Genomic DNA, 26,618 nt, shown 5'->3' on the forward strand with positions numbered 1-26,618 from the left:
CTTTCACATCATGCATCTTGATCCCATTTATCTCCTTATCCCTTTATATCTGCCCTCTTCCCTTACAACCCCCTCCCATTCCAAAATAAAATAAAATAAAATTTAAGAGAAAAAAGAAAGAAGAGATAATAAAGAGAATCTCATCATGGAAGCTATAGTGTGACACAGTAAGTCACACAGTTAACTCTTTTATCCATATATCTTTACTTGCAAGTGTTCATTGCAAAGAGTCACTGATCTGCCTTGAGGGCTCTAGTTTCTGATACACTCACTGGGACTCCTCTTGGATATCCTATTGTTGCCCTGTGTCATGAACATCCTGCAGCTTTAGGTCTGCCAGACTGGCCCATTCATTTACTCCAACAGATCATAGATGAGGTGAATGTTGGGGTGGGTCAACTCATAATCCTAGTTCTAGGTCAGAGTTTGTCAGTCTTCCAGGTCTACTCCATCCTCAAGACCAAGGTAAGCTCTGTGGCATTGCCCTGGCTAGTTCATTCCTTGCAGCAGTGAGCAAGGGAGGGACTGGTTCTTATACTTTTATGCCATCAGTGTAGGCTCTCCTACACCTCCACCAGCAGGGCCAGTTCTACTATGTCGCCCAGGCGAGGTGCAAGGACCACGCTTCAGAGTTCTGCACCTCGTGAAGGTCAGGGACAGCTCTCCTACTCTTATGATCTCCAAGCAAGCTCTCATACCTACCACAGGCATTGAGGGAGGCATCTCTCCCCACCTCCCATGCCACCATGTGGTGGACAACGAGGGGTGGGGCCAGATCTCCCAAGCTCACATTCTAGGTATTGGTTCACCTGTACTCAGGAACTTCTATCCCTACCTTCTCCCTCAATGTGTGTATCTACAAAGACTTCTAGATCTCCAGGCTATTGTTTTTCTATTCTTTCCTTTTTCCTTCCTCCCTCCCTCCCTTTCTCCCTCCTTCCTCCTTCTCTTCCTCATCTTCCTCCTCCTTGTCCTTCTTTCTCAGTGTTTTTGAGAAGACAGGATCTCTCTATATAGGCCTGGATGCCCTGGAATTCACTAGTTCAAGCTAGCCTCAACTAACAGAGCTATGCCAGCTTCTGCCTCCTGAGTCCTAGAATTAAAGGCAAATACTCAGCTTGTCAGTCCTTAAAATTATCATTCATGCTTCTTTCAGAGGTCAAAGCTTATGGCTAATTTTTCAAGTGGTTTGAACCAGGAGAAAGCAAGTACCCATTGTAACAAAGGGTAAGTATAAATTTCAAGACTCACTCCTAATGACCTAATTCTACCAGTTAAGTTCAATATCCTAAATGTTTCACAACTTCCTAAAAACGGCGACACCAGCTGGAAAAAAGGTTTTCACACAAGAACCTATTCAGTGGTATGTATCTCTGCTACGGTTTCTATTGATGTAAAAAAACACATGATCACGGCAACTTTTATTAAGGAAAATATTTAAATGGGGCTGGCTTACAGTTTCAGAGGTGTAGTCCATTATTGTCAGGTGGGAAACAAGATGGCATGCAGGAAGACAAGGTGCTAGGGAAGAAGTCAAGAGTTCTACATCTAGGTTGGAAGATAGCAGGAAGAGAGACATCGGGCCTGGGTTTAAATATTTGAAACCCCAAAGTCTGCACCCAATGACATACATTGTCCAAGAAGGCCATACCCACTCTTACAAGGCCACATTTTCTAATAATATCACTCTCTATGAACCTATGGGGGCCATTTTCATTAAACCACCACAGGGTCATTAAGACTTAAATCATAATATAGGCATTTGTCTGTACTGGGTGCATGAAAAATAAATGAGGTCTTACATTGCTATGTCTATTCAGTTAAAAGTATTCCCTGTACCTTGAGTAATAAGGTCATGTTTGTGTTACCTAGGAAGCATTAAAAATATAGTTCTGAAGGCAAGAACTTGGTGGTCATCAGTCCAATGGATACTGGAAGAAACTTATGTGGACAGAATCATGCCAGACTGTGCAATCTCAAGGTCAAGGGCAGCATCCTTTTTATGGTCTGGGAGACTGAGGACAAGATAGATTTTTAATGATTACTTATTCAATAAACCTGCTACTTTTTACCTGTTGTTTGACCTTTTTGATTTGCTTCAATGCTTCACAATTCTATAAAATAGCATAGTTGAGTGCTGTTGGATCATTAATTATAAAGTCAGGTACTAAAACTGTCAAAATGTCTAGTTCAAGCAAGACCTGAGATCTGAGGAGAATATTTCTCCTTTCCTGAAGTATCTATAAGCCGCAACTGACTGTGGAATTGCCACATAATCACACCAGTTTATATTGTGTAAATGTACCTTATGGACAAACTATGGAAACAGAATTAGAAAGTATGGTAGTATTTCACACATGTCAAATATATTTCCACTGTTACATATTTTTGGGAGTGTTGACTGCAACATCAATGTGTCAGCCCGTTTTCTTTTCTTTTTCTTTTGCTTCTTTCCCAGAGGATGTGATGCCCTTCTCTGCCAATGTACAGATAGAAACTATAGATTTGTTTTTCTTTAGGTTATTTCGTGACTGAATAACAAAGGCAAATGGAGATGAAGAGACACATGTTTCACGAAGTAAAGATGCTTGAGGGTAAAGGAGGAGCAATGACAATGTTGAGAGCTCCAGTCTGTATGTCTTATTATACATTGAACATCCATCCTCAAGAGTATGTAACGACAGCTTTGGTAAATGGAAAATATTTTAACACATTTTGATATATAAACACAGAAGGGAAGTGTTCTTAGATATTAGTGGGAGTTGGTTCACTATCTTACATCATCTGGATCTCTATGATGCTACCCAGGTCATCAGGCTTGGCTGTATCTCCTGTACCAGGTGAATCATCTCAACTTTTTAAAAATAAAGATGCAGAGAGAAATCACTTTAAGAAGTTGATGAAAAGGGGTGAAATTATGATTCCTTATTTCTTCAATTCAATCAGAAGTGTCCTTATAACTTAAAATTTAACAAATGACAGACCTCAGGGGTTGCAGAGGCTTTTGCCTTCCAGTAAGTGGATCTTAGCAAGACCTAAGTGGATAGGATTCAGGCCCTCAGTACCGAAATGTTGCAATGAGGCCGCTTGATGGTTGCCTGCTGCCTGGCAGCTCAAACTCAAAATAATCACACAGAAACCATATTATTTGCAATACTGTTTGGCCAATAACTTAAGCATATTTCTGGCTAACTCATAACCTAAACTAACCTATCTCTATTATTCTGTGTATCACCATGTGGCTATGGCTTACTAGGTAGTTCCGGCGTCTGTGTCTAGTGGGGCTACGTGGCTTCTCCCTCACTCTGCCTTTCTTTCTCCCAGCATTCAGTTTAGTTTTCCTCGCCAACTCCTATTCCCTGCACAGGCCCAAGACAGTTTCTTTTTTAACCAATAGTATTCATAGCATACAGAGAGGAATCCCACATCACCAAAATGTAGGAAGTAGCTAATTGTAGAAGATGAGACAGGAAAGAAAAACTTGTCATTTACATGTGGGTACAGATGTATCAGATTTAAGATGAGCTGGGGACATGGCTCAGCTACTAAGAGTGCAAGCTGTTCTACCAGAGGACCAGATTTGGGTGGCTCACAGCCATCTGTAACCCCAACTTCAGGGACTTCAACACCATGTTCTAGCCTTTCAGCATGCATAAATACACAGATGCACAGACATCTACATATAAATAAAATAAAATCTTAACAAAGTTCTCTAGTTTAAAGTTATATCTTTCAGATTTTATTTTTTCATTTATTTTAATTTTTAACATAAATTGTCCATATATATGAGGTACACTGATGATTCGATGTGTGTATGTAATTTGTAGTGATTAGAATGAGGAATTTTCCTTTTAATTTCTCTTAACACTTTAATTAGAACTTTTTTCTCCAATCTAACTGTGTCTGGGGAGCTGCTGTCCAATTTCCCTCTATCTGTGTGCTCTTTACCCAATGATCACTATTATATTAACTTCGCTCTCTTTTTTTTACAAAAAAGATTTATTTATTATATATACAGTCTTCTGCCTGTATATTTGACTGCAGGTCAGGAGGGGGCACCAGATCTCATTACAGGTGTTTGTGAGCCACCATGGGCTTCTGGGAATTGAACTCAGGACTTCTGGAAGAACATAACCATCTCTCCAGGCCACCTATCTACTTCTTATAAGATGAATTCTTTGAGTAACTACACAGGTGAAAATATGTGGCATTTATCCTTAGGTACTCCACTTACTTTATTTAACATATGTTTTCCTCTTCACCTATGTTGATACAAATGAAAGTATTTCATTTTAAATGGTTGAACAATATTTCATGGTATATATACACACACACATATGCATATATATTATAGATGCTTGCCACATTTTGTTTATGATGACCAATTTTTATGGGAGGGATGAGGTGGGTAGATATTGTCCTCAGGTAAATTCTTTTTTTTAAAAAAAATTGCTGTATAAACAGTGTTCTGTCTGCATTCATGCCTGCACATCAGAAGACAGCATCAGATGTTATTATAGATGGTTTGAAACACCATGTGATTGCTGAGAATTGAAATCAGGACCTTTGGAAGAGCATCCAATGCTCTTAACCTCTGAGCTATTTCTCCAGTTCTTCAGATAAGTTCTTAAAGGAGATATTTAAAATGTACCTTTAGAGGAAAATTGTGCTTTATTATAAATGGTAGACAAAGAAAATAACATGGGCCAAAGAAGTATTTTTTTGTGGTCTTTAGAGTGAAATCTTTATTTAAACCTAGGCTCCAAAATTATAGATAACTGGAAGGGCTGTAGACATGTGCAAAAAACCATAGCAGAATTCTGAGAGAGGAAATAATAAGCACGTTTAGGAAATATGCTTTTAAAAAATTATTTTTTGTGATAAAGAGGAAGTATGGTTTGAAGAGCATCCATATGTACATGTGTTGATGTGGCAGAGATTGCAGAGATTCATCTTCAGGCTAAGAAATGACATGAATTGCCAGTAGACACTACAATCAGAGAAAGCAACACACACATGCACACACACACATACACACACACACATATGAATGCATGCACGTGCGTGCACGCACTCACACACACACGCACACACACACACAGACATATGCATGCATGTACGTGTGCGCGTACACACACAGACGCACACACACACAGAGACATATGCATGCATGTACGTGTGCGCGTACACACACACACGCACACGCACACACACACACACAGACACACAGACACATGTGCACGCACACACACAGACCAGCCCACAACTTTCATCTTTAGTCCTCCAAGAAGACACACCTTTTTAGCACCTGCAGTTTGAAACTTCTGGATCCACACCTGTGAGAGTCAAGTTCTGTTATTTAAAGCCTCCAGATCTGTGCTCATTTGTCCTTGCAGGCCTAGAAAACTAACGGAGCTAGGCACAGGTATGATTGTGACTCCTCATGGGCATCTAGGATGGAGTTGTAAGGTAAGTCTATTCAATGTAAGGTAAACTGGAGATATGAATTAAGTAAGAATGAAGACCTCTTTAAATATATTCCATATGCAAGGCAGCTGGGAATTTGAGTCTGGATATCAGCAGAGGGGGCTGAGCCAGGGATGTTGATGGAAGAACCACTGACTGAGAAGACATGGTGGAAATTATTCTGTGGGTGAGATTACCAGAAAGAGCCTACATGGAACAAGAAAAGATTGGGATTCATCACCCCGGAACTTGTTGACATTTAAAGAGTAGCATAAAAAGAAGGAACTTAGAAGCAGCAAGTAGAAAGCTAGGTCTAAGAGAAAGCAATGCCACCAAGTTTGGAAACGGAGGTCTTAGACTGTACACAAAGCAGGGACAGGAGGACTTAAATTTGTAGCAAGGAAGCTTTTATTGGTGATATTTAAGATAATTGGTAAGGAAAAATTGTAAGGTTATCAAATTTTGTCATTTTCTTTCCCATTTTTAAAGCATTTTGTTTAAAAATATCACACAGAACATGAATTTGTTCTTTAAATAATATTTTAGATTTGATTCATTATATTTGAAGCTTGTTTAACAGTAGTGCTTTCTTCTATAATGAAATCTTGAGTAAGCTTTGACTTTTTCAAACTTTACTTTGATAAAATCCTCTTGAGAAGTAATTCACTTATCAGTGTCTTCTGTAATTTTTCAAAAATCCTAGGTGATTAAATTCCCTTGAAAGATGCTATTTCTATCTTGTTGAGTTGCACATAGGAATTATGCAAACAGAAACATATTCTAACTTGGAATCTTGTGGGAAGAGAGAGGAGCAGGTTTTTTTTTTTATTTGCCTTATTTGTGAAATGAAGATAAATTTAGATAGCTGTCCTCAAAAGCTATATTTGGTTAAAAAAAAACCACCTGGTTTGTTATACTTCTGAATTAAAGTAATTAGAAATGACATAAGATTCCGATTTTTACTAAAATATCTTGCTGTTTACCATAAAGCCTTCAAATTTTAAATAAATTTTGGGAGTATAAATTTAACATCCAGTCTCTTCTTACATTCATCCCTAAGTGCAGAGGATTCCGACTGTTTGTAAGGTTCCATATTTGCATATGGCATTGTTTGTACACATTGGTTTATACATATGGCAATGGTCATGTGCATTTCATGGTATATGCTTTCCTAAACTCAGTGGTTTTTGATCTATCTGTAACATACCATGACACTTTTATGTCTTCAAGGCTTGCCTCCTGTCTCCCCAGGAAGGATCTACTCTTTAGAGAATTGCTTCTATTACTTTGTAAATGCTGGGCCTTATGGCCATGATGTGATTTTTGTTTGTGAATCACTAATTAATAGCCCATAAATGTGACTAACCCTATTAAAAGTTAGATAACTCTTTCAAAATAATAAAATAATAAAAGACATTGTTACACAAATTGTTAATACTGACATATTTCATTTCAATATTGGTTAAATTTCAGACAGCAGCAAGAAACAAGTACGGTGACTTTTAATTTTTAAAAATATGTTTATTTATTTATTACTACGGAGATTTTATTCACAAATATAATGTATTTTGATAATATCCTCCCCTACTCTCTCTCTTTGACTTCCCAATATTCCCCAACTAATTTGTCCCTTTATGTCCTCTTTTTAGAAATCCACTGAGGACCTGGAGAAATGGCTCAGTGGCTTAGCGCACTTGTTGCTCTTGCAGAAGACTCAGATTTTACTCCCAGGACCTATATGGTTGCCACAATAATCCCTAATTTCAGTTCCAGCGGTTCCAATGTCCTCCACAGGCACCATATACACAAACTGCACACACAGATGTACACAGGCAAAACATTTACACATATGAAACAAAATAAAATAATCAAACAATCATACCCACTGTGTCTATTTAGTATTGCCTGTATGTGCATGGGTATAGAGCTACCTACTAGAAAATGGGTAGCCTATTAGGGAAAGCATAAGATGACTAAATTTTTATCTTTTATTTTCTGGCCTTAAAGGGTCAAAAGAAATGTATTCACAAGTGTTTCTGAAAAATGTTTTATTGGGGATGTTCTGATATGTCTTTTAAATATGCCTTTCTTACACATTCATTAGACAGATTCATTACTATATTTTCTTTGGTTCAAAAAACATAACATTCTATATTTATTTTATTATTTCTTTAGTCAATTTTATTCTTTTCAATTTTATATACTCTTATGGTTGTTTTTTTTACTTATGCACTTATTAAAAGTACCTTAATATTTTCATTTTAAAGTAGCTTTAATGGCATGTGAATAAAGGTGCTATGATGAAACCCTATAATTTTCATGCTAACCTAAAAATGAAATTTAAAATTTGTTCTACTAGAATATGCTATGGCCTGAAATTTGTGCCCACAAAATTCTGTGATGAAGCCTTTATCCATAAAGTGACTGTATGCAGAGATGGGTCCATTAGGGAGCTTAAGTGAAGTCCTTTGTGGAGTGTCCCAAGTGTGTCACGAATGGCAATCTTATAAGAAGAGGGGAAAGAGCAGAGTGCATTCTCTTTGCACATGAAGAGAAGAACCACTTGAGCCACAGAAAGAAGGTGACCTCTCCAAGACAGAGAACAGTCCTGACCAGAAACCAACCCTGATGGCATCTTGCTCATAGCCTTCTTGCCACCTGCACTGTAAGAAAATAGATTTTTTGTTGTTTAATCCATCCAATCTGTGCCATAAATCTCAGAAGACTAAAATGAAAGAAAAAAACCACTAAGTCCCCCAAGAAGAGAAAAGGGTGGCTTCTTTCATTGACACTGGGTGTTATGGTGTGGATTTTAAATGTCCTTCAAAGGCTTCTTGTCAAACAGTTGGTCTCCAGTCTCAGGTATTATTGGGACTCTATGAAACCTTCAGACAGAGCAGTTTGAGAGAAAGAGGTTAGATCTTTGGAAGCATGCACTAGAAGGGACTTTGAGACATTAGACCTTCCTTGTTCTGCTTTCTTTGTTTCTTCACTGCCAGGAATTTGAGGAACTTCTCTGCATGCTGCCCACAGACCCTAAAGCAATGACTCTCTAATCATAGGTCTGCACCTCTGAAACCACCAGCTGAATAAATCTTCTCTCCCCTTTAGTTAATTTTCTTCAGGTGTTTTATGGCAGCAACAAAGAGCTAGAGCAACCAGGAAGATAATTTAGAAGGTAACGAGGTATGAATGGAGGAGAAAACAAGTAAAGGAAAGACATCTGGAGTTTTGTTAGCACAGAGGAGCGCTGGTGAAAGTGATCATCATGAACTCTTCTCAGGCTGTGGGTCTACTCACCAATTAACCAAGCAAAAATTTCCATGAGAACTAATCTCTATGCAAAAGTGCTTACTACACAGAAGAAATACCCTGAGAGAAAGTGAGGCCCTGTTCCCTGCTGTTAAAGCACAGTAATCCCCATCAGTGCTAAAACATGGTGGAAGGATGTCTTGCATTCTGACCCAACTCCCCCCATTAAGAATGAATTAGAGTGAGGCAGAGAACATCAAGAAATAGGTCTGAGGAGATTAAAATAACTCCAACTCCTAAAGCAGATGTGAATCGCCTTGATGCATTTTTGTCTTTGCCTTGGCAGCGGTATGTGTGACTGAGGTCTGGGGAATTAAAGGAGGAGCTGGTGGTGCTGACACTGGCTTCATTCATAGGTTTTCCAGTGGAGATGTATGAGGAGCTTCTGGCAGGGAGGGGACCCATTCAGAGCAATTGAATAATCTAAATGCAAATGAAGGCAATTTGTAGCAAGAAGGAAATCAAGACTGTGTGAGTCAATGAAGTAAAATCACATGTGAGACTCAGAGAAACCAGAAATAGACCAGAAGGAAATCAGACCAGAGAGAGAGAAGTGGGAACATTGATAATCAGCCATGCAGATAAGGTTATGACTCTGCATACTGGGGCACTGGACTGCAGAACAGAACTGGTGGTTGTGGTTACCTTTTGGGTCTCTGGAGAATCAGACTGTCCGTCAGTTCCTGATTAATAGGCGTCAGAGGGATTAGTGTTTATGACAGGTTATTCTTTAAAAGTGAGTGGGGAGGAAAGAGTTTTCAGCGATAGACTTCATTGACTGGAAAATATTTGCAGTTTATTTTCTCTAAAAGTATAAGTAAGAGACATAATTTAGACACCAGGTAGAGAGTTAGTGACACTTGATAAAGAATATAAGATGGATATCCTGCATTACTGAAGTGAGAGAAGTGCATATGTGAGAGCCATTCTTAGTTGCATCATTTCCTTGTTTAAAATAGAGTTTAGATCAGTCCCAGTCCAGCTGGATTTGGTGAGATCCCATTAGATCAGGCACACTGTCTCAGTGGGTGGACCAACCCCTCCTGATCCTGACTTCCTTGTTCATATTCTCCCTCCTTCTGCTCTTCAATTGGACCTTGAAAGCTCAGTCCAGTGCTCCTATGTGGGTCTCTGTCTCTATCTCCATCTGTTGCCTGACTAAGGTTCTATGGTGATATTCAAGATAGTCATCAGTCTGACTATGGGACAAGGCCAGTTCAGATATCCTCTTCTCCACTGCCCAGGGTCCTAGCTGGGGACATCCCCGTGGACACCTGGGAATTCCTCTAGAGCCAAGCCTCTTGCCAACCCCACAATGCCTCCCTTAATTAAGATATTTTCTTCCCTGCTCCCATATCCGTCCTTCCTCCATCTCAACCATCCCACTCCCCCAAGCTCTCCCCAACCCTCCCCTTCTCCCTTCTCTCTCCCCCTCTCCCCTTCCCCCCACCCTACCACACTCCCATACTCCCAATTTTTGCCTAGCGATCTTGTCTGCTTCCAATTTCCAGGAGGATCTATATATGTTTTTCTTTGGGTTTACCTTATTACTTAGGCTCTTTAGAATCGTGAACTATTGGCTCAATGTCCTTTGTTTATGGCTAGAATCCACTAATGAGTGAGTACATACCATATTAATATTTTTGGGTCTGGGTTATCTCACTCAGGATAGTGTTTTCTATTTCCATCCATTTGCATGCAAAATTCAAGATGTCATTGTTTTTTACTGCTGAGTATTACTCTAATGTGTAGATGTGCCACACTTTCTTTATCCCATTGAGCATGGGATCAAACTGGACCCTCTGAATGTGGCTGACAATTGGGGCAGACTGAGAAGCCAATGACAATGGCATTGGGATTTGTTTCTACTGCATGTAGAAACAAATGTGGGATCCTATTCTATTTGGATGCATACCTTCCTAAGCCTGGATGGAGGGGGGAAGGCCTTGGACTTCCCACAGGGCAGGGTACCCTGCCCTCTCTTAGGACTGGAGGGGGAGAAGGGAGGGTGAGTGGGGGAGCGGGAGGGAAGTGGGAGGAGGGGAGAAAGTGGGAATTTTGAAATTATTATTTTAAGAAAATTTAATGGATAAAATAATAAAATAAAAAAAATAGAGTTTAGAGGAGAAAGTGAGTCAAAGTGAAGTGTAAAAACAAAACTGCAAATCTTGGTGACAGTGGATGGGCATGTAAGTGAAATTTAAATAATATTTTACTCTCCAATGATGAACGGATGAAGTGTCTCATGTCTGTTGAAAGGAGGCTGGCAACGAGCAAGATGGAGTCATAAGAGTCGCTGCTGAGCGCCGAAACCCAACTGGAAGTCTGTCCTTCTGTATCGAAACTTGTTAAAGATGAAAGCAGCTGGTAATAACTTCCCTTCCTTTTTTAGCATCCATGTTTTCATGAAGACATCTGCGCTGACGAGGTCACTGCCATACTCTTGATTGCTGTCAGTTGTCTGCTGCTAAGGACAGACTCGCAGGTTACTCATGTCACCATTAAAAAGCCACCAGCTGATTTTTATATATATATAAAGGTGCAAAAGCAGCTTAAAGAAGTAAAGATAGCACTTTTGACATATGGTGTCAAAGTAATTGGATATTCATAGGCAAAAGAATGAGTTTCATCTTCAACCTCAGCTCTTACATAAAAATTAACGCAAAACAGATCATGGACTTCAAAGTAAAAAGCATAAAACTATGAAAGCTTTAGAAACTCTGGGCTCAGGGCTAGCAAACAGTGCTTAAATTTGACCCAACAGCTCAATCCATGAAAGGAAAATCTGGTAAATTGTAACTTGATCAAAATCAGAAACTGAGCATAAAAGATTGTGTTAAGAGGATGAAAAGGCAAGTTATCAGCAGAATATTTACAGACTATATATCTGTTAATGGTCTAGCCATCTAGAACATATGAGGAACTCTCAAGTTCAATGGTAAGAAAGTAAAGCAATCTCATCATCGGATGGGCAAATGATATTTTGTGTTTCACAGAAGAGAACACACACATAACAAAGAAATGCAGGAAAGGTATCCCAGTATGTTTAGCCATTAGGAAATACAAATTAAAAACACACTGAAATATCACTATGAATTGTATATTCATAGGCAAAAAGTCTCCTCTTAGACTGGCTAAAATCAAAATGGTGACCAAACCAAATGCTATCCAGCCTGTGATTTTGGTCTGTAATCAGCAGCTGAGGATAGACTGGCAGGAGACTCATATCACCATTAAAAGTTACCAGCTGAATTTTTGAAAAAACAACTTAAAAAAGGAAAGATAATAGCTTTTCCAGCCAATACACTGCTGTCCAATATAAAATGGTACGGTCAACTGGAAAACTGCTTGGAATTTTCATACAGTAGTAAACATGCAATTGCCATGTGACTATGTAAATAAATTCTTGGACAATTTTTAGCGAAAGAAAAACATGTTCATATACTATCTCTAATAACCCTAAACTGAGGATAATGCAGGTGCTCTTCACTTGGTGAGTGCTTAGACACATTGGTACATCCATGCCATAGAATACTTTTTAGCTGCAAACAAACAAAAAAATCAACAAACAAGTGGAAATGAAAAATCTAGAGTTAGTACGAAGATTCAGTGGGTAAAGGTATTTGGTGCCTAGGATGATCTGAATTCCATCCCTGGACCCACATTGTGGAAGGACAGAATAACCCTCAAGTTATTCTTTGCCCTTTACACATATGATGGTAACACATGTACTCCCACATATAACATGCACACACACAAATAAGTAAGATGTGGAATAGCAGTTAAAGCATTTTATAAAAAACACAGTCTAGGTGGGAAGGACCATTGGTTTCTTTTCTCCCTTGGAATCCTCTGGGGTTTTCTGGTACCATGATAGCTAGTCATCTAAGAGAAGGCTTTTAGGTTGGGTCCATACCTGGTCCTCTGAGTTCTCTGTCTGAAGTACCTGGTGTCTTCAGTAATAGAGACTCACCTTTCACCTCTAGGGCAGTAGACAATGACAACAGCATTAGCCTCTCAAGATTGTGAGTCTCTTGGACACCCTTAACCATTGACTCAAAGGAGGGCTTTTCACGCTTGATGTTGAGGATTTTGTTAGAGTATGTGGCTCTTGAGGGGAGCATTGTCAGTCCGGATGGGACAATTATATATGTATATGTCTATACTGACTTATATTGTAGATATTTTTGATAGAAAGTTAAAAGTATGATTCTTTATGACTTTTCAGACATCCTTCTGTTATTTTACTCTCCTCACCCCTTCTTCTACATTTATTCCTTCCACCTCCTTAGTTAAAGCTCCCCATTTTTTCATTTCCCCATTCAGATCACTTGTACCCTGATATTCTCCTCTGTATTGTTCATACCTCCCACCTGCTACAACAGTCTCTTCTTACTTTCTTGGTTTCTCTGATTACTCCAGGTTACATATTCACATCTGAAGATTTGGAGTTAGGAACCTCAGATGAGAAAGAACATTCAACATTTGTCTTTTCGGGTTTGATTACTTAACTCAATATACTCTTTTCTAGTTTCTTCTATTTATCTGCAAATTTAAAGATTTAATTTTTCCTTTATAACTGAATATTATTTCAAGTTATACAATCTCAAAAGATAAAAATTATAAGTAACAACCATGTTTTAAAGGGTATAAATAAATGCTCCTATTTATAAACCGTTTTTGAAGTGACAAGATTATACTGGCAGAGAACAGATTTACTATTGTCAGGATTGTGTGGGGTGTAACCATTATAAAAGGGTACATTGTGGAGACTGTTTGCCTGTTGATTTTTGTGGCTAGGTGAACTTGCACTTATGATAACATTGCATAAGCTAGTGTTGAGGATGTAACTCAGTGGTAGTGGGCTTGGTCGTTAGTACTTCAAAAACAAGTAAATTCACATTAAATGTTCACATTTATAAATTAGGACAAATAAAATCAAGGAAATTGGGATAAGATTGTTAAATTATTAATATCAATATTTTCAGGCTCTGCTATATGGAACTACAGTTTCAAGATGTTCCCATTGGGAAAAACTGAGTAAAGAGTACATAATCTTTTGCAGATTTCTTTTTTTTTTTCTTGGATAAAGTGACCAGCTAAAAGATACCAGCATATACCAGTGGCAGACTCCATTAGCTCTTTCTAGCATATTTAGATGGAAATTTGGAACTCTATGACTGTATGATCATCCATTCCTGGCTGCACTGGTTCACCCCTCCCCATATCAGAAGATTTCTATGTACAGTACAAGAAAGTTTGAGGAACATCAATAAGACTAATTTTTGCAGTTTGAGAAAAATGAAGTCAATAAATTTTTAAGATGGAAGTAGAATCTACACTATTAAGACTGGTCACACAACCTCAGGAAGTGATAAATAAACCACATGTTCTTTCTCATAAATGGTATCTATCCAATAATACATGTATGTATGTAGGCAAATGTGCATATGAGCACGGAATAACATAAAGACAAAGGATAAGAGGACTGGATATTAGGGGATGAGGGAGGAGTGAATGCAGGCAATGGACTTGAGTTATAAGGAGGAAATGAAACTAATTGTTTTTCTAGTTCTGTTAGGGATTTTTGTTTTCATTGGTGGATAGGTGTGTAAAAGATATTCAACTCTGAAAGTGTAAAATTTCATGTGAAGTTTTGCAGCTTCCTTTTCAAATGCCAATTCTACCTGTATATAAGTTCTTCAAGTGTATAGATATTGGGTCTGGTTAATTTTGATGTGATGTTTTTATTTATTTGCAACTTTTTTAAATAATAAAAGTTATAAAAAGATAAACAAGGAAAGAAGAGAAGAATAAGTTTAGGCTTTAGTCAGGAGTCCCACTTTTCTGTAGGCTGTAGCACTTAATCTTTCCTTGAAGTCAGAAGTCCCGAGTTTCCCTTATACCACCTGTGTCAATGTGATACACAAGTCTCACAAAGCTCACTGACCTGGGCTTTACTATGGCATTTTCAAAGGGACTGACCATCCAGTATATCTGATTAAAAAGCCACACATATGAATAGAGGATCAAAGGTTATAAACAAATGCTAATAGAGAGAAAGAAATAATTAGGGCTCAGTGTTTGCTCATCTTTAAAGAGTATTTTGGTTCCAAGAGTTCAAAATAGTCTTAGAATAAATATCTTATAAAAATTTTGGGAATACTTGGATTTTGTGAAACACTACATAGTTATTCAGGTTCTAAATTAGTGAAAGGTGTTGGAGAGTATGTTAATATTTAAACCAATAGCTTCTACCTTTAGCTTATTTCGCCAACTTATAAGATACAAATAATATTTTATAAAGGTGGATAATGCAGCAAGCTGTAGGGAGATATGTTTGGATCATGAAGAGGAAACTGTAGGGAACTGAGAACACCGTATGGCACTGTACACAAATTTCCAAAGCTTTTTCAGACATGCAGATTGCTTTCCTGATCAATGCTGTTGTCAGATTTTACAGCCAAAATTACTTAAAAAGCCTTGTGCAAATATTTTTTTATAGTCTGTCACATACTGTAGCATTCTGAATAGTCAATTCTAATGCCCTAATTTCTGAGGGGCATAACAGTCATAGTTGTAGAATTGGCTTATAAATCATGTGGGCATGACTGAGGGAGCTCACGATTTGATTGACTTCCAACAGTGCAGATTATGGGCGTGCATCACAGATTTTTATGCAAACCAGGGACATCTATAGTCACACACATTTTCATTTTCATTTTGATTCATCTCAGCTAAAGCGGCAGAATCTTCCTCTTGGCCATAAGCAAACTGAAAAGGAGAATAAACGACACAGTATCTTTAAATGTTACAGATATGCTCTAGATCTGTTATCTAAATTTGATATTTGAAAAGAAGAATTGATTATCAACATGGTGGTACATAGCTACAATCTCAATACTTGGGAGGTGGAGGATCAAGAGTTCAAAGTCAGATGCATAGAGAGTTTGAGGCCAGCTTGGGCCACATGAGGCCCTTTCTCAACAAACAGAAACAAAAACAAAAAAGAAGGAATAGATATTAGGCCTTTCTACAGAAATATGAATTCAGGGTATTTGGCAACTGATAAGAAGCTTGAGTTATTGTGATTCTTGCAATACTACCTTAGATACCAGTTTCTTAAACTACTTCATATTCAGGTTAGACATTGGTGCTATAGTGACTTTAACTGTGTGTGGTGATGTTGGACACTGAAACCCCGGCACTGTAGTTGGAAGCAGGTATAGCGCTCTTACTTTCAGGAAAAGGAGACACTTTTTTATTTGCTAGTGGGCAGAGGGAAATTCAAATTTTATATTGTGCTGAAAACATAAATTAAAAAAATGGTTAGAAAACCATTAATTCTATTTTCAACCAAGGTCTTCTGTGTTGGGCATTGAAACATGCCTTAATGAGCTTTTCAGTAAATGTTCATCTGTAGTTTTAAAACAGCCTAAGATTTTAAAGTTCATTATCTAATGGCATAATTCTATTACGGGATGGCCATACTTAAAAGGCATGAAACTTAGTGTCAGTAAGGAAAAGGAGAAATTGAAGCCCTTGTGCCGTCTGTTGGGGTAGAAAGTGATTTAGTCATTGTGAAAAACATTTTAAAGTTCTTCCAAAAGATAACAGTAGAATTGCTACTCTTAGGTCTATAGCCCAGAGAGTAGACAACAGATACTTACTAATCATATAAGCACACACACACACACACACACACACACACACACACACACACACACACATATATATGCTCATAATAGCAGTAGTCATGATATTCAAAAGTTGGAAAACTGGTTGTCCACCTATTAAGAAAAAAGGATAAACAAATTGTAGTATATAGGCACAGTGGAGTTTGATTCACCCATAGAAGAATGAAGAACAGATTAGGCTACAACATGGATGAATCTTTTTAAATGAAATATTGTGTTAAGTAAAAAAAAAGCCAGATGCACATGTCATATACTATATGCAATAGATGAATATTTTGGATAGACTTTACATTTTATTCTCTTAATTGGAAATAATTTTACTTTGAATCAAAAGATGCTCTATGAACTTTACACACTGATCTTCAGTTTGTTCATTGAAACTATTCAGTGCTAATCCAATCTCTGTCCCAAATAATGGACAGCAATTATCTGAAGATAATCTTTGTTTCTTTACTATTATGAGCCTTACATTCACAGGATTCTATATATTAAAGTTGTTTTTATATGGCCCAATGTTGAGATCCTTTCATTGACATCACAGGTGTTTTCCCTTTCAGCTTTTCTTTCTGTTAGAGAACCTTTTATGAAACAGTAACAGCTACACTATATATTCTGAATTTATCATCATCATCATCATCATTTGTTTTAGAGGAATTAAAGTTCCAGTGTTGGTCAATCTTTAGCCACCCAGATGAATCTAGTTTTTTATAATGTGCTCACTCTCCTATTATAGTTAAGTGATTGAAAATTTTAATTTTTTTGTTTCTGTTTTTGAGATAGGGTTTCTCTGTGTAACAGTCCTGGCTGTCCTGGAACTCACTTGGTAGACCAGGTTGGCCTTGATATCACTGAGATCTTCCTGCCTCTGTCACCCAAGTGTTGGGACAAAAGGCATGCACCCCTACTGCCTGGTGAATATTTCAAATTTTAATTTGGACTTTTATTCACGCAAATGGTGAACTTTATTTGAATCATATTTTAAGACTATTAAAGAGTTATATTTGTTGGTATTTTTCATTTGCCTCTCAGATGATCTCATGAATTGGATGCTCATACATGATTATTTCCACTTCAGATGAGGAAACTGAAATTTTAGATTCACAGATTTCTTTAAGCGTTTAGAGCCAAAGATCAGAGGAGGAAGAGAAAGGGCCAAGTTCTGCAGCCAGTCTGTTTCAATGTACTCTTTCAGTCTGAGTTCTTTACCCTAGCAAGTATACATTTGTAGTCCTATCTTATGTTGTTTTACATATGGATTTGAAAGTTGTGTCATCTGTGACTTTATCCTGGTCACTAACAAAGAAATTGAGCCTTCCATTATGAAACATGGAGGTTGTAGTTAGGTTGTTAGATCAGATTAGTGTTAATTAATTTATTGAACATACTTCTCCATATTGCTTGTCATGTAGAGACACTACTTTATTATTTATATTTTCAAAAATCATGCTTGAGAATTCAGTCTAGCATTGTTTCAGGGACCAACATAAATCACATGATCTAGAGCTTCCAGACTTCTCATCATCTCTGTTTTTGAAAATGCATTTGTTCATTTTATGCATGAGATTCAAATTTATTTGCAAACGAACTATGTTATTTTCTGCTTAAATCTTCCTTGAAAATCAATATAAATATCATTTTCAGGAGGATGAAATGACACTTGGATCTACCTGTATATGAGCATTACTGTGGCTTTTATACTCTAGTGTAATTATCTTTCAGAAATGAAATAGAAACTACATTTTCAAGCTTGTTCTTGGTGAAGGGTTTCACTGAGGCAATAAAACAGTTTTACAAATAGAGAGGAAATAATTGTTTATGGAGTTTTGTTCCTTTTCTATACCTTCCAGCACTTTCTGGGGTATTTGGTGACATTTAAATTTTCCTTAGAGAGGAAAAGCCTTTTATTTTATAAATAGAATTAGGACTACCTTGGTTTTGGGGAGGCAGTAAGTAATTTGTGTTAAGATACATATTAACAAGCTTTTATTTCCTGCTGCAGACTGGAGTAAGAAGTGATGTTTGACAGGCAAATGACAGAATGGCAAGGAAATGACAATAAGTTGGGATTTCAATAAAAAGCAGATAAAGGGCTTGAAAATAATAAAATATTAACAGGGTAAAACCAAGGGCCTCTGTGAGATAAGGAGATTATTTTGGGCTACACATAATTTATTATTTGGGTCATGATTGACCATGGAAAATTTACAATTTAAGGATATAAAGATAATTTTTCAGGGGAACTATTTCTTTCCCTTTGTAGTATAAAAGGGTCAGTGAAAGAAACCCACCCTGGCCCTGAAACCTAAACCAGTGAAGGAAATCCAACCTGACCCTGAAACTGGAGTCAATGAAAGAAACACAATTTAGCCCTGAGAATAGAGACAAAGAAACACACTTTGGTAGTGGAACCAGAGCAAGTTTAAAAAACATACCCTGGCCTTGAAACCAGAGCCAAAGGGTTAAAAAAAAAAGCCAGGGAAAGAAACACACTTTGGCCCTAAAACCAGAGCCAAATGTGGCTCTGACCAACTGAGCACAAAACCAACCAATGCATGGGCAGGAATAACAACCAGTCCCTGAACAAAACATCTAGCCAATCTGAGTTTGTCTATGCTCAAGGGGATTGACATCTGACCAATTCTTTCCCTGAAAATCTTCTCCCTAGAAAACTCTCTGCTTATAAAATGAAGCCCTATCTATATAAGCCCCATGCCTGTTCATTTGGGAGCTGTCCCTTTCCATCTTGGCAGAGGCAACCACTCTTCTTGATTTCTCCCTCCCAAATAAATCTCTTGGAGGAATTTTGGGTGAAGACCTTCTGTTGCCAGAAAGGAGCAGAATCTCTCCTGGGGAACTCTGCAGAGTGGAGCAGAGAAGCAATGGACATCTCTGCTGAGAAAAATCCCTTAGGGGAACAGAGCAGAAGTAACAACTTTTTGCTGAAACTGGAACAGATCCGGCAGGGTTACCCCCTTAGCAGAATGAAGCAGAGAAATAACTTGGACTGAAGCTGAGGAGAAATGTATCTCTCTGCTGAGAAACCCTCTTAGCAAAGTGGAGCAGAGATCAGCTGTAGCAACTCTCTCTTAGAGGGGAGCAGGATTGCCACATCCTGTGGGAGACCATCCCCCATGGGAAGCCAGCTTCAGGCATAGCCTGACTTCTCGACAAGTCAGGATACTTTTCTCCTCACAGTTGTAGGTATCTAAGATACCTTCCCTTCACTGCTGTAGGTATAGCATGACTTCTGGACAAGTCAGGACACCTTTCCCTCAATTACTGTATGCGTCCCTTCACAGCTGTAGGTATAGGGTGACTTCTGTCAAGATACCTTTTCTTCGGAGCTGTAACATTTGCACTCTTCCTCTTCTGAATGCTCATGTTCTGCCCAGCTTTCAACTGTTTCTTATTGTTAGCCTCAACATTGTGAAAAGCTAAAAAGCAGAGAGCAAATGCAAGGCCCCTCGTCTATTTGGCCAAATGATGTATTATCCTAAGTTCTATTTTAATTTTTGTTGGATAATGATGTTTTTCCTATAGTGATTAAAGACAGGGAGGGTCACTATTTGAATTCAGGTAAAGTAGAATAGCCCCACAATCCAATTTTTATTCTGAAGGCATAATTCTTACATTCCACAAAATTTGAATCTTTATAAAATCTTATCTATTATAAAAAGCATTGCATATTGGAAATTATGATAGAATGTTAGAATTATTTTCTTATATCCTTATATTACTGCAATGATTAATAATTTAAATGCAAGTAAACTGACCTGAATTTTGTAGATAAACAATAGAATCACCATTGTTGGATGTTAGTAAACTAAACAATGACCATTGTGAATGAACCAATCATTAATATTTACAGATTACTGTTGAATAAGATGCATGATCCTGGTTCAAGACAAAATTGTAGACAATCCCAGAAATCAATACAAGTAAAAAAAAAAAAAACCTGCTGAAAGCTTTTTTTTTTTTTTGCTGGATTACTGTAATTAGTTTGTGTGGAAATTCAATTTCTTGTGTTTTCAATGTGTCGGGTTCTTTTTGTTAAGTTTATGGGATTGTCAGTGTATTTCACCTGAACAGTGCTCATAGGCTTTTGACAGCAGCAGGTGGCTAATCCTTAACCTTTCTTCTCAGACTCCCTAAGAAGGGAGTTAATTAAAATAAAAATTCCAGTTATTTTCTTGTATGCTTTATTCTTTCTCTCTCAACTGGGCCTCCATTGTATGTCACACTTCTCTTTAATGTAACAAAATACCTGGCAGAAACAATGACAGGGAGGGAGGTTTTATTTTGGCTCAAGATTTCAGAGAATACAGTGCACTTTGGTGGGTCAGGCGTGGTATTGTGGCACTCTCCAAGGTGGCAGCACTTTGTGGTTTCTTCACATTATGGTGGACCAAGAAGCAGACAACGAGGCTGGAGTTAAGAGGAGAGAGTAACTCCCAAGGCCTGCCACAATGTCCTCTACCCTCAAGCTAAGTATAACCTCCCAACAATGTTAACAGCTGAGAACCGAATGTTCAGCATTCCTTCTTTGTGAAAGAATCTCTAGACATTCTGCAGGACACAGAAAAAAGTGACTGACAACCTGCCAATATTGGCAGAACTGTCTTTGAAATTTCCTGCTTCATGGAAAAGTCTGCCAGATACTATGGGCCAGTAGGCTGAAGATGGGTGCCCGCAACATTGCAGAACTTTGGCTGACTGTCCAGGCAGCTAGATGTCTCTGTCAATTCTAGAGTTTTGGAAGTTGCTTACAATGCACTTCCTGTTAACATAAGTAATATTATATCCTTCTTGAGTCTTTGATGGAGTTGAAGAACAAATAGTTATAATTATAATTTTGCTTAGTTATGATAAAAGATAAAGTAAATACAAATGTTGTAACTGTAATTCTTACTTGACACCTGTTTGTTATATGTAATTTTTCTATGTTAAAGTTAAATTCTTTATTATTTAAACAGAAAATGGGAAGTGATGTGGAATTCCCCTCTGTATGCTGTGAATACCATTGTTGAATAAAGAAACTGCCTTGGCCTGTTAATAGGGCAGGGTAGAGCTAGGCGGGGAAAACTAATCTGAATGCTGGAAGAAAGGAGGCAGAGTCAGGGAGAAGCCATGGAGCCGCCGCCAGAGACAGATACTCTGGAACCTTGCCGGTAGGCCATGAGCCTCGTGGTAACATACAAAATATTGGAAATGGGTTAATACTAGATGTAAGAGCTAGCTAGCAAAACACTAAGTGATTGGCCAAGCAGTGATATGAATAATAAAGTTCCTGTGTTATTATTTTGGGAGTCTGGGTGGCCAGGAAAACAAAGAAGTGGCTTACTACTATGCTTAATTTTTTCAGTGTTGATGTATTTCCTGAAATATGCAAGGCTCTTACACAAACAATAATCCACATTTTTTTTGTAAATTGTGACACATATGGAAATTTTTAGAGCACATCTCATAAATTTCTGAATACAATTTCTCTAGTGTCTGAATCCTCTCTCCCTCCTATCTGGATAGTCGGCTGTGCAGTCTGTAGAGGTATCTTCTGTGGGCTGGTCGAGGCAGTTCAAAGATTAGGAAACAGGATAACAGCACCTCACAGTTACTGTTCTGTCATCGCATAGTTAATTTTATTACAAAATATAACATATAATCACTGGGGAATGACTCCTTTTCCTATAATATTTTTGTACATTTTTGTAAGGATTTTACTATTATAGATCTTATTTTTTTAAAAAAAAATTGAAATGATGCTTTACTTCTTGTATGTGCTATAAAATGTTTCAGAGGCACTCTACCTGGAAGACTGCTGGCTATGCTGGCCTCAGATCAGGTAGGCAGTCTTTACTCACCTTCTTGTCCTCCAATTCCAGCTCACCAGTCCTATCCCCAGTCCCCCAGGGACTGAGCTTAACTCCCTCCAGTAGAGAAGAGAATCTCAGGCATTAAAGATAAGGAAGAAGAAATGAATACCTCAGATAAAGAAAATGTTAAATCAGGAAAAACTTATGTAAAAACATCTGGGAAATCTGGGAAATTATTAAAAAACCAATCTATGACTAATAGGCACAGAATAGGTAGAAGAAACCAGGGTCTATGACATGGAAATCATTTTTAAAAAATTCTAGAAGAAATTTTTTTAACATAAAGAAAGAGGTGCCTATCAAGATACAAGAAGTATACAGATACCACAGAGACTGCTCCAGAAAAGAAGTCCCCTTGGCACATACTAATCAAAACACTAAATATACATAACAAAGACTATATTATAAAAACTACAAGGCAAAAATATGAAGTAACATATAAAGGCAAAACTATTAAAAAATCACACTTTATTTTTAATAGAGACTCTAAAATTCACAAGGGTCTAGATAAATATTCTATAAACTCTGAAAGATCCCAGATGTGAGTGCAGACTACTATCCCTTGCAAAAGTTTCCACCCCAATAGATGAAGAAAGAAATTACAATTAAATCAAATTTAAGCAGTCTCTATCTACCAATCCATCCCTACAGAAGGGGCTAGAAGGGAAACTTCAACCTGAGAAAGTTAATAACACTCAAGAAAATACAAAAAATTCAGATCATACAATCAAAAAAAGTGAAAAAAAATCAATACCACCATAACAAAATAATTGGTATCAACATATATTGATAACTCTCATTATCAGAGGTCTCTATATCTCCAATAAAAAGACACAGGCTAAAAGATTGCTATGAAAACAACATTAATTCTCCTGCTACATCCAAGAAACATATCTTAATATCAAGGATAGATGTCACCTCATGGTGAAAGGGTAGAAAAAGATATTCCAAGCAAATGGACCTAAGAGGTAAAATAGCATAAACATTTTAATATTGGACAAAATAGACCACAAACCAAAACTAACCAAAAGAGATAGAGAAGGACATTATATACTCAACAAAAGAAAAATCCAGTAAGAGAAATTGCAATTCTAAAAGTTTATGCCCCAAACTGAAGGACACACATGTTCATAAAAGAAATATTACTGAAGTTAAATCATATATTGACCCTCACACAGTGATAATGGGTGACTTCAATAACCTACTCTTGCCAACAGATAGGACATTCAGACACAAACCAAGCAAGAAATTCTATGATTAAACTGGATGGTGGTGCACAGCCTAAATCCTAGCACTTGGGAGGCAGATTTCTGGGTTCAAGTACACCCTGGTCTGTACAATGAGTTTCAAGACAGCCAGCACTATATAGGGACAAACTATGTCTCAAAAAACAAAACAAAACAAAAAGCAAACAAACAAAAATTCAAGGACTAAATGACATCATAAATCAAATTAAACATATTTGTAGAACATTTTACCCAACACAGAACATACCTTCTTCTCAGCAACACATGGAACTGTCTCCAAAAATTGGCCATATACCATAGACACAAGAAACAATAAAAAATAAAAGCAAACTAAAAACAAAAACAATAACTAAACAAGATCAAGGCACAACACAGAAAGATTACGGGGCTCTTTCAACATGGCGGGGCAGCTCTTCAGGGTGGCTGGTGCCGCTATCTGCGGAGGTGCCTAGTCAACGGAGTCCAAATTCTCTCCAGCCCCAACCTATCCCATGGTTCAAGATATCAGAGAAGCCGGCCAAGAGGAGAGTTAACAGTGACCAAATCCTATTCTGGGAACAGGTTTTTTTTTTTTTTTTTTTTTGGTCAGGCTTTCTAGATAACATCAAACAAGAATTAGCCAAAAACAGAGTATGAAAAGTTCCGAGATGAAGCAAAGAAGCTAAAACAGTCAGATGCTCTCCTGGAAGTTAGAAGAAAGCACAAATCCATGGAGTCAGATACTGTGCGTCCCAGTGAAGCAATAAAGAAGCTTGGAGAACTGACAGGGACAGTGAAGGAGAGTCTTGATGAAGTCAGTAAGAGTGACCTTGGCCAGAAGATCAAAGAGGAAGTAGAAGAGGTTGCCAGAATAGCCAAACAATGAGCAGAGTCAGTATCCAAGGGCGAGAAGAAGCTGGGCAAGATGACAGCCTTCAAAGCCGTCTCCCAGGGTGTTGAGGAGACTGATGGGAGCGGACTAGGACAAATGGGGCCCTACCGCCGGCCTGAGAGGCTCTGGAAAAGGACAGAGTTTGCTGGAGCGAAGTTCAAAGAAAGCAAAGTGTTGTAGGCTAATGAGGAAGTGTTGGGGGTTGTGCTACTCAAAGACTCCAAGTGGTACCAGCAGTGGAAGGAATTCCAAGATAACAATGTGGTATGCAACCGCGTCTTTGAGATGAAGATGTAGTACAATGCGAGTGACAACGTTCTCATCCAGGCATCCTGGGCTTAAAGTACAACATCACTGCCTTGCTTTCAGAGATCTTCACAGAGGTCCTGAGAGTGAAACCAACCTTTGACAAGGAGCGCTTTCTTTGACAGTGTGAGAGTGACATCATCCTCCATATCCTAGAGGCCATGATTTCTGGGGAACTTGACATTCTCAGAGACTGGTGCTATGAAGCTACCTACAGCCAGCTGGCCCACTCTATCCAGCAGGCCAAGGTTCTGCGTCTCCAGTTCCACTCCAGAATTCTAGCCATCAGCAATGTGGACCTAGCCATGGGCAAGATGGTGGAGCAGCGCTCTGTGCTGATCTTTACCTTTCAGTTCCAGATGGTGATGGTGATCAAGAACCCCAAAGGCGAAGTGGCTGAGGGTGACCCGGACAAGGTGCTACACATACTGTACTTGTGGACACTCTGCAGAGACCAGGAGGTGCTCAACCCTTATGTTGCCTGGGGCCATTTGAATGTCTCAGTCTCCAGCACAGAATAGATCTGAAGACAGGGATGGAGTCTAGGCCCCTCCAGAGCTAGACCATCGTGGGACAGATACAGAGGCTCCATGAGGGACCTTGGCACAAAACTGACACAAGACTATGTATGGCTTCTGCCCCAAGGTCTTGGCCCTGAAAGGAAAGGGCTGGTTGGAAAGTTCCCTATGACCTCCTTAGCGATCAGGGAAATGCAAATCAAAATAACTTTGAGATACCATCTTACACCTGTCAGAAAAACTAAAATCAAAAACACCAATGATAGCCTATGCTGGAGAGGATGTGGAGCAAGAGGAACACTCATCCATTGTTGGTAGGAATGCAAACTTGTGCAGCCAGTGTGGAAATCAGTGTGGCGGTTTCTCAGGAAACTGGGAGTCAGCCTACCTCAGGACCCAGCAATTCTACTCTTGGGAATATATCCAAGAGATGCCCTATCATACTACAAAAGCATTTGTTCAACTATGTTCATAGCAGCACTATTTGTAATAGCCAGAACCTGGAAACAACCTAGGTGCCCCTCAATAGAAGAATGGTTAAAGAAGGTGTGGAACATACACACATTAGAGTTTTACTGGGCAGTAAAAAACAATGACTTCTTGAATTTTGCATGCAAATGGATGGAAATAGAAAACACTTTACTGAGTGAGGTTACCCAGACCCCAAAAGATGAATATGGTATGTACTCACTCATAAGTGGATTCTAGCCATAATTAAAGGTCATTGAGCCTATAATTCATGATCCTAGAGAAGCTAAATAAGAAGGTGAACCCAAAGAAAATCATATAGTTATCCTCCTGGATATTGGAAGTAGACAAGAGTGCCAGGCAAAAGTTGGGTGCACGGGGGTGGGGGGTTGATGTAAGGGGAGATGGGTAGAAAGAAGGGAGAAGGGAAGGATTCGGGAGAGATTGGGGGAATGGGTTGGGTGAGATAGAGGAAAGGTGAATACAGGAGCAGGGAAGTAAATATCTTAATTAAGGGAGCCATTTTAGGTTTTGCAAGAGACTTGACTCTAGAGGGGTTCCCAGGTCCAAGGAGAGGTCCCCAGATTGTTCCCTGGACAGCAGAGGAGAGGGTGCCTGTAATGACCTTGTCCCATAGCCACACTGATGAATATCTTGCATATCACCATAGAACCTTCATCTGGCGATGGATGGAGAGAGAGACAGAGACCCACATTGGAGCACTGGACTGAGCTCCCAAAGTCCAAATGAGGAGAAGAAGGAGGGAGAACATGAGCAAGGAAGGCAGGACCACGAGGGGTGCGTCCACCCACTGAGACGGTGGGACTGATCTAATGGGAGCTCACCAAGGTCAGCAGGACTGG

General features: G+C 38.5%; 1 protein-coding gene and 1 pseudogene across 1 annotated transcript in view; one reads left to right on the forward strand and one right to left on the reverse strand.

Moving 5' to 3' along the window:
* The window catches only part of Cngb3 (cyclic nucleotide gated channel subunit beta 3), a 155,008-nt gene that overhangs the window by 81,309 nt on the left and 47,081 nt on the right, over positions 1-26,618 (reverse strand). The gene's annotated exons all lie outside the window — the stretch shown is intronic.
* LOC125390968 (mitochondrial import inner membrane translocase subunit TIM44 pseudogene) lies at positions 595-25,290 on the forward strand (annotated as a pseudogene).

The sequence above is a fragment of the Myodes glareolus genome, chromosome 16 (genome assembly GCF_982192425.1).
Source record: "Myodes glareolus chromosome 16, mMyoGla1.1, whole genome shotgun sequence".
Lineage (NCBI taxonomy): Eukaryota > Metazoa > Chordata > Mammalia > Rodentia > Cricetidae > Myodes > Myodes glareolus.